The sequence below is a fragment of the Cornus florida genome, unplaced genomic scaffold, assembly GCF_030987335.1.
Source record: "Cornus florida cultivar Cherokee Brave unplaced genomic scaffold, ASM3098733v1 CherokeeBrave_3.0.0_Hap2_Chr05, whole genome shotgun sequence".
NCBI lineage: Eukaryota > Viridiplantae > Streptophyta > Magnoliopsida > Cornales > Cornaceae > Cornus > Cornus florida.
Genome location: NW_026775575.1, coordinates 102,835,506 through 102,850,782, shown reverse-complemented (window position 1 = coordinate 102,850,782; position 15,277 = coordinate 102,835,506). Strand labels below are relative to the sequence as shown.

General features: G+C 30.7%; 1 long non-coding RNA gene across 2 annotated transcripts; it reads right to left on the bottom strand.

Annotated features, from left to right (window-relative positions):
* Window positions 1–6,456: 6,456 nt before the first annotated feature.
* On the bottom strand, window positions 6,457–13,063 carry LOC132308085 (uncharacterized). Of its 2 annotated transcripts, XR_009482380.1 has the most exons (6): window positions 12,877–13,063; window positions 12,663–12,783; window positions 11,026–11,093; window positions 8,858–8,967; window positions 7,834–7,968; window positions 6,457–6,740 (listed from the first exon to the last, which is right to left on the bottom strand). It is a non-coding gene; the product is annotated as an uncharacterized LOC132308085 (long non-coding RNA). The 2 variants fall into 2 exon arrangements; XR_009482379.1 differs by lacking the exon at window positions 11,026–11,093 and having other exon boundaries at window positions 12,877–13,061.
* Window positions 13,064–15,277: the final 2,214 nt, after the last annotated feature.

Sequence of the window (15,277 nt, the reverse complement as noted above, 5' to 3'; positions counted from 1 at the left end):
GAAATCGTGATGCTCAGTTCCTATTTTGTTCTTACCATGGATACAACAAAGAAAAGCATTCACTGTCTAACTTTTTTCTGATCTATTATAGTAATTTTTTTTTTTTTTTACAAAGGCCAGAAAATTTACGTTGCACTGTTCTTTTCGTACTTATTTTTTTACTTCCAACTATAATCATACAATGTTGTCAGTTACTTTCCTTTCTTTCTTGTCTGTCCAAGCACATGACTGGCCTCGATATTTAAAAGTAACTTTTTAATAACAACTACAATAAAATTTATATATATTTGTCAAATAAAATCTCTTTTGGGTAAATAGAAAGATTTGATATGAAAATCATTTTAGTTTGAAAAACAAAAATATTTACCAAGGTTTGAATGTCCAAATTCAAGAGGATATAAGACTGCAGGTATATGCATATATATACCTATAATGATAAAGTTTTTTTTTTTTTTTTTTTTAGCCAACAATGTCAGCGCAGTGATGACTATCCAGTCCTCTGTGTGTGTGTGTGTGTGTGTGTGTCGCCTTGTTCACGTTGTAACAATGATGTTGGTTGGGGATGCAATGAATTTAAAGGTGGCCAATTAATATTCCATGAAACGTGTGTTTTTTTTTGGGAAGGAAGTCCGTAGGAGCTAGCATGTGACGGTACGTAGATTTTCCAGGAAGCGGGCCAATTAAATTGATACCAAATTTCATATCATCATCATCAGCTTCCGACCAGTGCCGCAGTCATTATTGTCCTTCAGTCTAGTCTAGGACTTTTTTTTTTTTCTTTTTTTTTTGTCGTTTGTATTTACAAGGTACATAGAACAGAGGCCCAAGACGGCCACCAAACAGACAAGCCCAAGAGGCCCATTCAACAATTGAATAAAGACACTAATATTCTAGAAGCCTTAAAATAGCTACGTCTAAAACAACTCACAGCCGGTTCGTCAAAGCAATGAGGCAGAGCCTCCAATGACAAAAATCAATGGTTTATAATTTTAAGAACAAGGTTTCTTTGGAAAGGAATGATATTTTTTTAAATTAATTTCTAGTTCTAAAAATTTTTAAATATTGTTTTTAGATAATTAAATTAAATAGACTCAAGTCTACACCATTTATGTTTCACAACTTTGTGTAGTGTGCAATTCATAAATGCATAACAAAAACATCCAACGTTGTAAACATTAATTGTTACCGTGTGAATATGTTTTTTGGTCCTTACCGCCAATTAGTGTATGATACATAAAATTTGGTGATGCAAATTATTATACATGAAGCTGGCTGTTAAATTTTTAATAAGTCAATGCATGCATCACAAGTCAACAATGACCACGTACCCCAACCATAAATCAAATCAATGCAGGTGGCATCTTGTATTAATATGATTTTGTTTTTCCACCAAAGTTAGATTTGACTTATTTCATTTCTTTTATTTATATATGAACAAACATATTCCTATACTTTATTTTTCTATAGGGGAATCAACACTACATTAACTACTAAATTAAGGTGTTGCATTTAAAAAAAATATATATATTAATGTTGTAGTATTTTATATGAATATATGTAATACAGTAAATAAGTGTTTGTATCCTTAAAATAAATACGTACACAGCGTGCTTGATTACAATGCATTCTAGTGGATTGTTTTTTATTTTATTTATTTATTTATTGAGTAAGAGGTTATATATAAGTAAGGGCCTCTTTTGGACCTTTGGTACGCGTTCTCGTTTAGCGTTTTTGTTTTAACACGAAACAAAAATTATTGCGTTGTTGTATAGTATTTTGAATAATAATTCGAATAATGTTTGATAATGTCCATTTACTGCAAGATTTTTTGAAACAAAAATATGAAAACATGTTTAGTAAAAAAATGTTACAAGTTTAAAAAATATAATGGTTAATTTAAAATTGTTATTTAAGATTTTTTTCTTTATCAATCGTTGCTACAGTGCTAAAATATGTAAAAATATCAAATCAGTGTTTTAATTTTTGGCCATTATTAACAAAATGTTTTAATAGTGTACAAAATAAAATATTTTTCACTGAAGGCATTTTTTTAACTATTCACTGTTAAAGTACCTAACAAAAAATAAAAACGCTAAAAATAAAAAGACATTTACCAAATATGTCCTAATGTAGCTAAAATATAATGGTGTTGATTGAACAACAAAGTGAAAGAAAGAGAAAATATATATATATATATATATAGAGAGAGAGAGAGAGAGCGTGCTTGATTATAATAAATACGTACACAGCGTGCTTGATTAAAATAAGTGTTTGTATCCTTAAAATAAATACGTACACAGTAAATAAGTGTTTGTATCCTTAAAATAAATACGTACACAGCGTGCTTGATTACAATGCATTCTAGTGGATTGTTTTTTATTTTATTTATTTATTTATTGAGTAAGAGGTTATATATAAGTAAGGGCCTCTTTTGGACCTTTGGTACGCGTTCTCGTTTAGCGTTTTTGTTTTAACACGAAACAAAAATTATTGCGTTGTTGTATAGTATTTTGAATAATAATTCGAATAATGTTTGATAATGTCCATTTACTGCAAGATTTTTTGAAACAAAAATATGAAAACATGTTTAGTAAAAAAATGTTACAAGTTTAAAAAATATAATGGTTAATTTAAAATTGTTATTTAAGATTTTTTCTTTATCAATCGTTGCTACAGTGCTAAAATATGTAAAAATATCAAATCAGTGTTTTAATTTTGGCCATTATTAACAAAATGTTTTAATAGTGTACAAAATAAAATATTTTTCACTGAAGGCATTTTTTTAACTATTCACTGTTAAAGTACCTAACAAAAAATAAAAACGCTAAAAATAAAAAGACATTTACCAAATATGTCCTAATGTAGCTAAAATATAATAGTGTTGATTGAACAACAAAGTGAAAGAAAGAGAAAATATATATATATATATATATATATATATATATATATAGAGAGAGAGAGAGAGAGAGAGAGAGAGATATAGATGACAATTGACAGGAGTGGAAAGAATGCCCAAAAAAATAAATAAAAATTAACCCCCGCTTATCGGAAAAGGGCCGCCTGATATAAGAAAGAAAATGGGGAGAAGGAGTACAACATCAATTATGTGTTACGGATTTCGTCTGTTTCTTTTTTACAGAAAGAAACAACTCATTTAAAAGTGAGTGAATGAATTTAAACGTGGTGTATATATTTCCATTCCACATCTAATTATTAAAGACACCGAAAAATTAGTTCGCCAATCATGTCTACACATTTATTCATGGAATTATAGAAACGTGTGTTACATTATAAGCTGTACAAATATATATTATACTTTTTTTATAGTAAAAAAAAATAATAATAATATTAGTAATCAAGTGTTATGTACTATGAACAGAAATTTTTTTGACATATTTTTTAGAATTTATAAAATAATTGAAAATTGATATACACCCTCTTCAACTATCCATGGTTGGGGTGACTTAACAAACCGACATTAGCTGAAAAGAAACTTAAATAAGAATTGACTTAAATACCCTTAAGCCTATTTGAAAATCTGCTTTGTGGGTACGTTTTGATTTTTTTTAATTAAATAACATAAAAGACATCATTCATATAAATTAACACTTCTATTCTTATTTTTTAATATGTTAACATTTTACCGGATTTTCAGTCAAGTTCACATTACTCACATGGAATTAATAGATTTTTTTAAAGAAAAAATTTATTTTGAAAAATATAAATATAAATATCAAAATAAAATTATTTTGAAAAATATAAATATAAATATAAAAATAAAAAGTGTTAATATAAGCCTGAGTTTTTCATTGAAAGAAACAACACATTTAAAAGGTGAATGAATTTAAACCTCATATATATATTTCCATTCCACGTCTAATTATTAGAGACATTGTAAAATTAGTCCGCCAATCACGCTTGCCCATTTAGCCATAGAATTATAGAAACGTGTGTTACACTGTATAAATATATATTAGAGTTCTTTTGTAGTCAAAAAATAATAATAATAATAATCACTTGTTATGTACAATTAATAGAAATTTTTTTGCAATATTTTTTGGAATTTATAAAATAATTGAAAATTGATACACACTCTCTTTAACTATACAGGATAGGAGGTAACTTAGCAAACAAATGTTAAGTGAAGTAGGAATTAACTACAATACTCATTAGGCCTATTTGAAAATCTACTTTGTGGGTGCGTCTTTTTTTTATTATTATTAAATAACATAAAAGACATCATTCATAGAAATTTACACTTCTATTATTTTTTTTAATATGTTAACATTTTATCAGATTGTCAGTCAAATTCACATTAGTCACATGTGATAAGTACTGAAAAGTGCGTTTTTAAACCCCTTAAGCTCGAGTATTTTAGGACATTTATCTATCTTATTTTCCCGTTTTAGACTAATTTCATGTTATTGCCCTTTTCAAGTGCTTATCCCCAAAATAAGTCAATTCAGCCAAATTAGAACATAAAAAAAGCAATCTCAAGCTAAATGGAAGAAATGAGCTAAGTAGAAGCAAAGTGGTGGAAAACAGCAAGCTTCAATCGATCAGACAAATCTTCGATCGATCTCACAGTGATGGATCCAGCCTCACCAAGATAGAGCAAACCCCTTGTCCTTATCCTCAAGAATTTCCATCTTCGATCAATCCAACATCATTTCGATCGATCGAACTTCTTTAATCTTATCCCTACCTACCACTTTATCTTTTTTCCAAAATATCCTAAAAATATCTCTGATTTGTCTTATTCCAAAAAGGCGCCGCCAAGGTTTGATCGATCTGGCCATACTTTGATTGATCTGGCCATACTTTGGTCGATCTCATCAAAATTCGATCGATCGAACCTCCTCAAGTTAAAAAAAAAATAGAGTCCAGCTCATTAAAAGATGGCTCGTGGTGCAATCATTGAAGGGACCCTAGTGTATGAAACCTGACCATTGGGTGTGACATTTGAGCTACCTATATAAGAATTTTGAGCCATTTTACACATATACAATTAGAGACATACACTTTGGATGGCTACATCAATGAGTGGCTAAACATCTTCTTGGGGTTAGAGTTAGCCCTAAGCATGCCTTCTAGATCTTGATGTTTTGTACGTATTTTGAGGGGATTTATGTTGTAATTCTTGTTTTGACATTTGATTTATATATGAATCTTGTTTTTACAATGATTTGTATTGTTTAATACTTCCAATTGATCATTTCATTATATTCATATATGTCTATGTATGCTAGAATAGATGTTTATGTGTTTATCTCTTAGTTTTGTGATATTGATGCATATCTATGTGTGTTGATGCTATGAATCTAGAGATTGTCAAGGCATAGTGCTTTAATGGAATACTCTTGTGGCTTGTTTGATGGTTCATACTTATTTCTTGATGGATTGTGCCTCTACCTTAGTTTAATTAGTTTAATTTTCATATTCCTAACTTAGTTATAGTGTAATTGCCTTACTTTCCTAGATGGGAGGACAATCCATGCATGCTTGTTATTTGATGTTCTATGCTTATGAATGCAAGTAGTATAATTCTCTAACTTGTTAATGTGTTTTGATTATGAGCTTAAAGGAAGGAATAATGGCTTAGTTTGCTATATTGTATTATTCATTAGGTTGTCTAGACAATGTATACTTAATTAGTCATCCATACTTGTTGATTCAATCAATCATACATATTAGTATTGCAACATATATTTCCCCTCATTCATTACACATTAAGTGATTAAGTGTTTATAAAGGTGATGTTTAGTGGTGACATCTAAGTCCCAAGACCCCTCTCTATTATTTCTCTACCCTTTATTTACTTCAATTGATTTGTATTCACTACAAGAAAAAAAGGGCTTCTACGAGGGGCCAAAAACGCCATGGAAACTTATTCATGGTGCATTCTAGGCCCTCGTGTATGAGGGTTCCGTAAATACTCATTTTTTTTTACGAGAAAAAATCTATCTCGTAGAAAAATAATAGATTCGCCGTAGAAAATAATTTTGTTTATATATTAAATTTATTTACAACATGGATATTTTCCCGTTAACAATTAATTTACGAGGCACCGACGCATGCCGTAGAAAAGTTTTTTATGGCAAATTGTAACAACCGTAGAAAAGTTTCTACGGTGAATTGTAACTGCCGTAAAAACGTTATCTACGGCGAATATTAATTACCCGTAAATAATCTTACAAGACACTGACACATGCCGTAGAAAAGTTATCTACGGCGAATTTTAATTACTCGTAAAAAATATAAACCATTCTCACAATGTGCCATGTATGCCGTAGAAAAGTTATTTATGGGGATTTTTAGTAATATGACGTTTTATTTACGGGGTTTCAAGCTTCCCGTAAATAAAAAATATATATTTTTTTATAAATAAAACACCCTTAATTAATACCAGTTAATCAATCATCCACAACCTGTAATTCACATCACTTTCAGCTATAATTCAATTCAAAAAACATATCTCATTAAACATATCAAAAGAGTTAAAACATTTTTACAATTCATTATTTATCAACTTGCCAAAACAATTCAACATTTATCAATGTTCCAAAACAGAAAATAAATCCATTTGTCAAGAAAATCATCAATTTCCTAACACTTCTGTTGAAAAATTGATAAACCTTCTACCACTTGAGTTTCAGTTTGCACTTGTCAAAAAACCACCTCACTGTACAAAATCCAAGGAAGTAGCTGCAAAATCCACCGTACAAAATCCAAGGAAGTAGCTGCATCACACAAGTCTCAAATTCAGAACGATAATAAAAAAGGGAAAGAACAAGATTATCATTTATAAATCAAACACAAACATTTTGCTAAGAACAAAGTAGAGGAAAGAAAGTCCAATGAGTTTGTTTATTATGTGTGGAAATCAATAAAATGTGATAGTAATCATATGAAAGCTAACACAATCAAAGCTATAGTAATCATGTGCAAGCTAACATAAATTTTTAAATCATGTGCAATTTCTATTCTTTTAAATTTTTAAAAAAGATTTTGTTCTAAACTGCAGAATCTCAAGCAGTTCGACGAAGATCTTCTGGAAAATGATATAAACATGACAGTTGAACACTTCAAATAGTTTATGGAAAATTAAGCATTCATTCTGTACGTACGTAATGCTTTTAGAGTCTGTAGGAAGCAAGCTTTTTTTCTTTTTTATTTTGTATGTATCTGGATTCAAGTGTTGGTGGAAATAAAAAAGGGAAATGAAGGAAAAACTTACATATAAATTATTGATTAGAAATTTCTTATTTTCACTTCTACTCACATAAAGTTATTTCATTTATTTTCTCTCATTATTGCCATATATACTTTTTTTTTTTCCCTTTCTTTTCTGTCATTCTAATTATTGCATTTCCTTACTCTTCCTTTCTAATTATTCAAGCATAATAAAATTTTAAGCCTATAGAAATTACATGTTGCAGTAGCCAAATGAAAACCAAACTTCACATCTCATGGTTCATGGACAGTGGAGAACATCAACTTTTCTGCTTCCACAATTGTTAGAATGTCAGATTGGATGCAGATTTAGCTTTTCTTATCACATGAACACAACTTTTAACTTTTCTTAATGTGAACCATCTTTGTCACATGGCCCCAACATTTCAACAAATTAATTATTCCCATTATATTTTTTTATTTTTTAAATACGAAATTCAATGAATGAAAACCACACTTCATCCACAACAATTCCCCACCTCCATTTGTGCACAAAAAATCAAGAATCGTCACTTAAAGGCATGTGACCCCCTATAAATCGCAAAAATATTATGAGATCCAAATTTCATAATCCAATATGCTAGCTTATAGTTAACTTACAAAATTCCTCTTAGCTTTCTCGTGTGCCCATCCACCTTGTTCCTTAAAATGTGTGTCCTTGTACAAGCAAATAGCAGGATCCTCATCCCTTTCACCGTCCTCATCTTCTTCGCTTTGCCTTTCTTTGAGTTTGACCTGCAGTACAAAGTAATAGTGACCATTAGAAAAACATACGGTTTAAAATATAGAATATAAAATATAAAATTTATAATGAATGAGTGTAAGAAAACTTTCAAAGATATGGTTTGGCATTATTTTCTTGAGACTTGGGGGAAATGGTTGATGAAATAAAATGTTAAAAGAGAAATTCTACTATAAAACTAAAACAATCTTTAGTCCGGCTAACTTATATAGAAAAGAGTACAGGTTGTCAAAAAAAATAATAATAAAATTATAATAAAAAAAGATGATGATGATGAAGTAAGTTGACCCATTAAATTTGAATTTCACATAATTATAATTCCAAACTAAGATCAATTTTGTACAGGAAAAAACCCTTTTAATAGACTTCAAAGGCCAAAAGTATTTCACCTAGTTCTTGTAAGTGTTATAAATCTATCCAAATTAGTTTATATTCTAGCAATTGTCCACGAAACAATAGAACCAAAAAAGCAGCAAGTATTACAGTGTTGACTTCTCAAGAAAGTTGAAACCAAATCTAATGACAGAAACATTCACTACAAACAAGACAATATATATATTTTTTATGATTTCTACCAGAATCACGTATCATTTTGATTCTTTGAAGGAACAATGTTCTGCAAGTGTTGAACATGAAAACTAATATATTTAAGGTCCTGGAGCCTGTTTAAAACTTTTTCACAAATTTAATAGTGTGAGAATAAAAGAGTGCAAATAGTGGGAGATGCAAATACAGATGTAAGAGAGAGCAAAATTGAAATAAGAAGTAAACCACAAAGAAATAGATTAAAAGCAACACAAACTAATAAATCAAAGCAATAGAAATGCAGAAAGCTAGGAATGAGTATTGTTGAAGAAACTAAAGAGATAATTCAGGAAGTACCTTTTCTCTAACTCATGGAATGACAAACATGAAGAGACTAATTAATTGCAGATGTTGTGTGTGAGAGAAAGAGATTGAGGGATTGTAGATTCAGATGTAAATGTTAAAGCCTGATTCAAAAGTAAACGAGAAAGATTATAATAAGAGACAAGGAGAAGATTAAAAAATAAAAAATAAGACAACTTTTAAATCATCAAACAAAACCATTGATGGTGACTTTAATATCATTAGCACGGTGAAAAATAACCCCAAGTAATATTATTTATTACCCTTTTAAAACTATGTAAGGTCCAAAAAGTCTAGGATATTATTTATCATCAAGTAAAATTAATATCCATATTCCAATCTAATAATTAATAGTTTGACTAATGTGACAAATTAATACCATGCTAAACTATTCAACTTTAATAATAGAGAATCTTTTCTAGCTCCACTGTCCAAACTCTTTTCACACCCTCCCATAGATGATATTCAATTAAAAAAAAAAAAAAAAGAAGAAGGATAGTTTGAGTAAATAGGTTAAATAAAACCAACAAAACAAATCAACTAATTTAAAAAAGTTTTCTTGTTTTATTAAAGTTTGAGTAAATAGGTTAAACAAATCAACTAATTTAGATGATAAAAGTGGAAAACCAAAAAATTCCAAATCTGTTGTATAACATTATAGATTTAGTTAAAGAAAGTCCAATGGAATAAAATTAAAAAAAAAAGAAATTAAAAACTTTTATGGATGACCAAATGGTCTGCAAAAGGGATGGTCACAACAGGGGTTCATTTAAGCAGCAACTATTTGCTGGTTTAGTTGAGAACTTCCCATCATTTTCATTCATTTGCTTTAGAGGAAATTGATACTCATCAAATAAAGAAATCTAATATATAAAAGCAGGATGTGCTTGGTTTAGTCCTAATATATTTTACATTTTCTTAAAAGTAGATAATACCCTCATAGAAAAACTTTATTCATAAAAGTATCCTTATTCCTTTACTTATCAAAAAAAATAAATAAATAAATAAAGAGTATCCTTATCCCACTTACATGAATTGTGGTTTCCTATATTGACTCTCTTGCAACTATTCTATGATTCAACTTGGAAAAAAGGTGAATGCATGTTTTGCTCTTTTTCTACTTTTCAAGTAAGTAGTTTCTCTTGGTTTTCTCTATAAAATTCTCAAAAAATTAGCTGCTCCTGGTTATTTTTTGTCCTTGACTTGATCTTTGTTTCAAATTGTCTTGGAATATAATTACTATCTTATAATATGAGATAAATTTCAGTAGTATGATATCTGTGATCTAAAAGTTATTTTCATGCTCACATATATTGTACGTCATTACTATGATTAGTTCATTTCAGTGTTCTCCGTCATCATCCAAGTGATTTTGATATGTTATCCAACTCAAAACAGTTGTAGTTTAACACTATCCTCCAAAATTTTACGTACGAACATGTTGTCCTCTATTGTGATTGATCCCTGCCATCTATGATTTCCACTAAATCATTCTGGGTCGTTGGAGATGTAATGATCTTGGTCATTCCTTTTTGAAGTTAGATAAAGCTTTTTTCTATATATGTGTGTGTATAAATAAAGAGGCCATTAGGCAATATAGTCTCCATTAATCAGGGTGCTGGAACTGGAAGGGTCAAAAATATATTGTGACATAATTTTTGGCATTATTTTTATAAAGTGCTACTATGGGATTGCAACAACCAAAAAGTGGTTGACAACATGGGATTGAATAATGAGAATGATATAGTATAGTATATTGTATTCTTGTCTTATAGCAATAGTCAGATATTTGTCAACATGTTCAACTTGTCTAATGATTTTTATTTCTTTTTTCATTTTCATTTTCATTTCATTGTTGATTTAGTTACATGTTCGGTTTAGATATTTCAGTTTATGAAATTAATTAGTTCTTAGTCAACAAATAGCAAATGCTTCTCCTCCATAACACAAATCAATCAACAAGAAGCCTCCACATACAATGATTCCATACTCCCATGCTTTTCAACAAATACAAGAAAGTAAATTACCTCCACACGGGCCGATGATTTAAAAATTGATCACTTCAAGGCATGTGACCCCCTAATACACCGCAAAGAGTTTAAAAATTAGTCACTTCAAGGCACGTGACCCCCTTTTTGCAAATTGGAAGCATGAAAACTTACAATCATCTCTGAAGCAGCAACATCAGTAGCATTGCCATCCTTATTTGTATGTGTGCGTATGAATAAATCTGCACGAGAAAGCTGAATACCTTCTTTTTCCTCAATTTATAAAAGAAACATAGACATTGTGATATATATTATTTACCACTAACATTTATAATCATTCAGATCATTTTTTTCTGAGTTTACGCATGCATGCATGTATGTATAGCTTGTGTGTATTCCTTTATTTCGTAGTTAAATTAAAATTTTATGTGTTTTTTGAAGTGATAAAATTGGTGGTATATTTAATAATTTGTGTCAAAATAATGTAGATAAATATTAGTATGTCAGGATATTAGTGTAAAATTGTGGTATATTCAATAATTTATGTCAAAATGATGTAGATAAATATTAGCTTGTCAAGGATTAGTGCAAAATTTAGATCATTTTGTAATTACCAATATAATACTAGTTAAATTAATTTTTTTATTCTCACAAAGTCATTCTGGTAAGCCAATTCTAGTGAAAAGACTTTTGACATTTGGAAGCCACGCCAAACACTACCGTAGTAAAGAATGAACGGGAATTATAAACATAATATACAAAATATTATTGTCATGAGTTTTATTCCCAAAACATACAAATACAGATGTTCTCAGTAACAATAACACAACATAATTGTCATACCAGATCACTATTAAATAATAATAATTAAAGAAACTAAAGAAATAATAAAAGAGAAGAAACTAGATAAACCTATAAAAATACAGAATACACCCAACTAAACTAAAAGGTCCCTAATACAAAGCTTCCAAATCCTAATGATACCAAATGAGGTTTGAATAAACCATCTGCATTGCTGGCAAAATGATACTGGTACTTGGAATTCTCAACAAGCATAGATGAGAACACACAGAATTTCACACTATTTCATTCAATCTAAACTGGCCGAATGGAATGCTTTCAAACTCCTTCACGAAGAATAAGGATCTAACTGTGTCACCTTCTTAAACTTGACTATAATAGTGTCAGGCCAACAAAAGAATTAAAATTCTCAATTGGTGTCAATAGGGTTTCAAAAAAAATTTATAAAAACCACTAGAAAAGATTCAAAATTAATACTAGACAAAATGATATACATATGTTTTCGTATTTTATTATTAATTATTAAAAGACAAAACAAAACAATCATGGAAAATGCCTAAAATTACAGTGTAAAAGTGTCAGATCACAAGTATTCAGCGCAACTATCAGACAGGGATAATTGTTAAACATTTGCTTTCATCATTCAAAAAAACTAAATTAAAAGACATCTAGACTATAAAAACCAAAAACCCTAAGTGAGAATGTATATACCCCAATCACAATTATAATCTAGTCGATTGCATTGTTGTATATACTAAAACACAGGACACATGTATTGTTTAAACCTCAAATACGTCACAGTAAAAAGAAAACACAAAAGCCTCAGACCGTCCTAGTTCAAATTTAAACTTTCAAAATCAAGGCACGAAAAGAAGTCAAATTAAACTTTCAGATCAACAGATTCCCAAAAAAAAAAAAAAAAAAAAAAAACACAGAGAAAAGAAAAGAAAATTTTCAAAGTCCAAAACAAAAAAGTTCAAACAATCAAACATAGGAAGTTAAGAGCATACCTTGTTTAGACTTCAGAAAGCTGTAAGGAGTAGGCAAGGAGCTATCCAAAGCTTTCGCGATGTCCAGTGGTCAGGGGCAAGGAGCTAGGGCTTTCGCGAAAAGAGTCGTCTGCCGACAATCCTATATTACTCAATATTATCACCAGAATAACAACAATCTTAGGTACAGTGATCTACACAATTAATCAAAATCAGAAGGCGAACAATTACTAACCTAAAAAAATTCTCGTCCGATCTGTTAGTGTAGACGAGGTTTTGGAAACCCCCAACGACGACTCTTTCTCTCTCTCTATGTGCAGTAGCAATGACTTTGTCTCTCTAAACCACCGGTGATGGAAGGGCGAGACCGGTGATGGAAGGAGAGAGCGCGGCTGAAGGAGTTAAGACTATTGCAAAATGAAATGGGAAAGTGGAATATAGTGTTAATTGGCCCCCAAAAACGACGGAGTTTAGGGCCCAAATATTACAAATCAATGGAGGGAAAAAATGGACGAAAGGGAAAAAAAATGGAAGGGCTATTACCAGCATTCTTAAAAGAGCGATGGTAATTTAGGGGCCAAAAAAGGCGGCTTAGATGTAAAAACTTTTTTTGCTTATTTACGGGGCAAAAAAGGCGTCATAGATGTGAAATTTATCCACGAGCTCTTTAATACACCGTAAAAAACTTAAGTTCATTTTTTCTTTATTTCATGTGTATGTTTTTTAAGTAATTTTATTAATTGTGCCTATTTAATTGGGCGGGCAAGTTTTATTGCTTATTTACGGGGGAAAAAAAAGGCCTTAAATGTGAAATTTTAGTGCTTTATCAACGAAGAACATTTATCCCGTTAAAGGTGTACAAATAGGCCGTAAATGTATCTAAATATTCACGGGCTCTTTAATACACCGTAAAAATATTTTTCTACGACGATTCTATAAAATTCTCGTGAAAACATATCCTATAACGTAACAATTACGATGATTCTTTTAAAAACTCCGTAAATGGTGGTAATCACGAGGCAAAATAAAGAAACCCCGTAAATACTATGTCGTAAAAGCTCACTTTTCTTGTAGTGATTGAATTTGTTTATATTGTAGTTTAATTAACCAATCAAACCCCATTTTGATCACTCAACCTACTAATCCGACCTTGTTTCCATATCAATATTGCTTCCTATCCCTTGGGACGATCCCTACTCACCCTAGCTATATTAGTAGTTAGAGGTAGTAGTGGCACTCTATAAATTCAAACTTGACCACACTACATACAATTTGGTGCATTGGTACCACACCAAGTTTTGGCATCGTTGCAGGGGATTTGGCAACACCGTGTTTTGGAAATAATTCGAAATTAGTATTCTTTTGATCGTGTCTTTACTTTACTTTATTTTGATTACTTATTGTGTTTGTTCTTTATTGGCTAGGTGAATTGGGCAAAGGAAGTGAAGTAAGGGAGAATTCTAAAGTAAGGAGCTAAGCTAAGCATATAAAAGAGCTAAAATCTAAAAAATTGCAAAGCATAGCAAAATTTGAAAAACAACTTGAAGTTGCTTAAAGACCCTTTGTAAGCTTTTTCTAACTCAACCTCTAGTTAGATCGCGAGCTCGCGTGGAGGCAATTTAATTTTTCTTGCATATTGTTCAAAGCATGAGAGTATGGGATCATTGTATGTGGAGGATGTTTGCTGATTAATTTGTTGCAGAGGTGAAGTGATTGCTACTTGTTTTTGTTTTGTTTATGCATACATGGTCGTAGGTCGTTAAATCCTACTCTTGTCCATCTTAATTTGAATCTTGAATCCATTGTTCGCAATCATAGGAGAAGAGGTAGCTTTCATCACTCCATTTTACCAATGGATGAGCAAAATGACGACCATGTGGAGGACCTTGATCACATAGACCAACAAGGCATCCTCCACCCTAATGTGCATCATGACAACATTCAAATCCCATTAGGCATGCCAAGACCAAAAGTTGATACCCGTCCCGTTTCACATTCCATTCATCCTTCATTGCATGTGCATGAACCATTTAATGAAAAAGTGTTGAAAAATTATTTGTACAATAGTTTGAAAAATTCTTGTGTTGAAGATGTTTTGAAAAGTGATTTTGAAAAGGTTTATGAGCCAATAGCGCCATTTCTAGATGCCTTGAAAGGATCCATCTCTATTGAAAAACAAAAGACCAAAGTGAATGAAATCATTGAAGTGTTTAGGCAAGTGAAGATCAATCTTCCGCTCTTGAATGCAATCAAACAAATTCTGGCTCATGCCAAATTCTTGAAATATTTTTGCACCCAAAAGAGGAAGAACAAAAGCTAAGCACCAAAGAAAGTGGTTTTGACTGAGTAAATAAGCTCTATTTTGCAACACAACACTCTCCCAAAGTTTAAGGACCCCGGTTCACCTACTACTTCTTGCATCATTGGTGACCATATCATTAATCGGACTCTTCTTGATTTAGGAGTAAGTGTTAACCTTCTTCCATATTTGGTATACGTTCAATTGAGCTTAGGAGATTTAAAACCGACGTCGATAGTTTTACAACTTGCCGACCGATCCATAAAAAAGCCCTGGGGTATTATTGAGGATGTATTGATTAAGATTGATAAGTTCTTCTTCCCAGTTGATTTCGTTG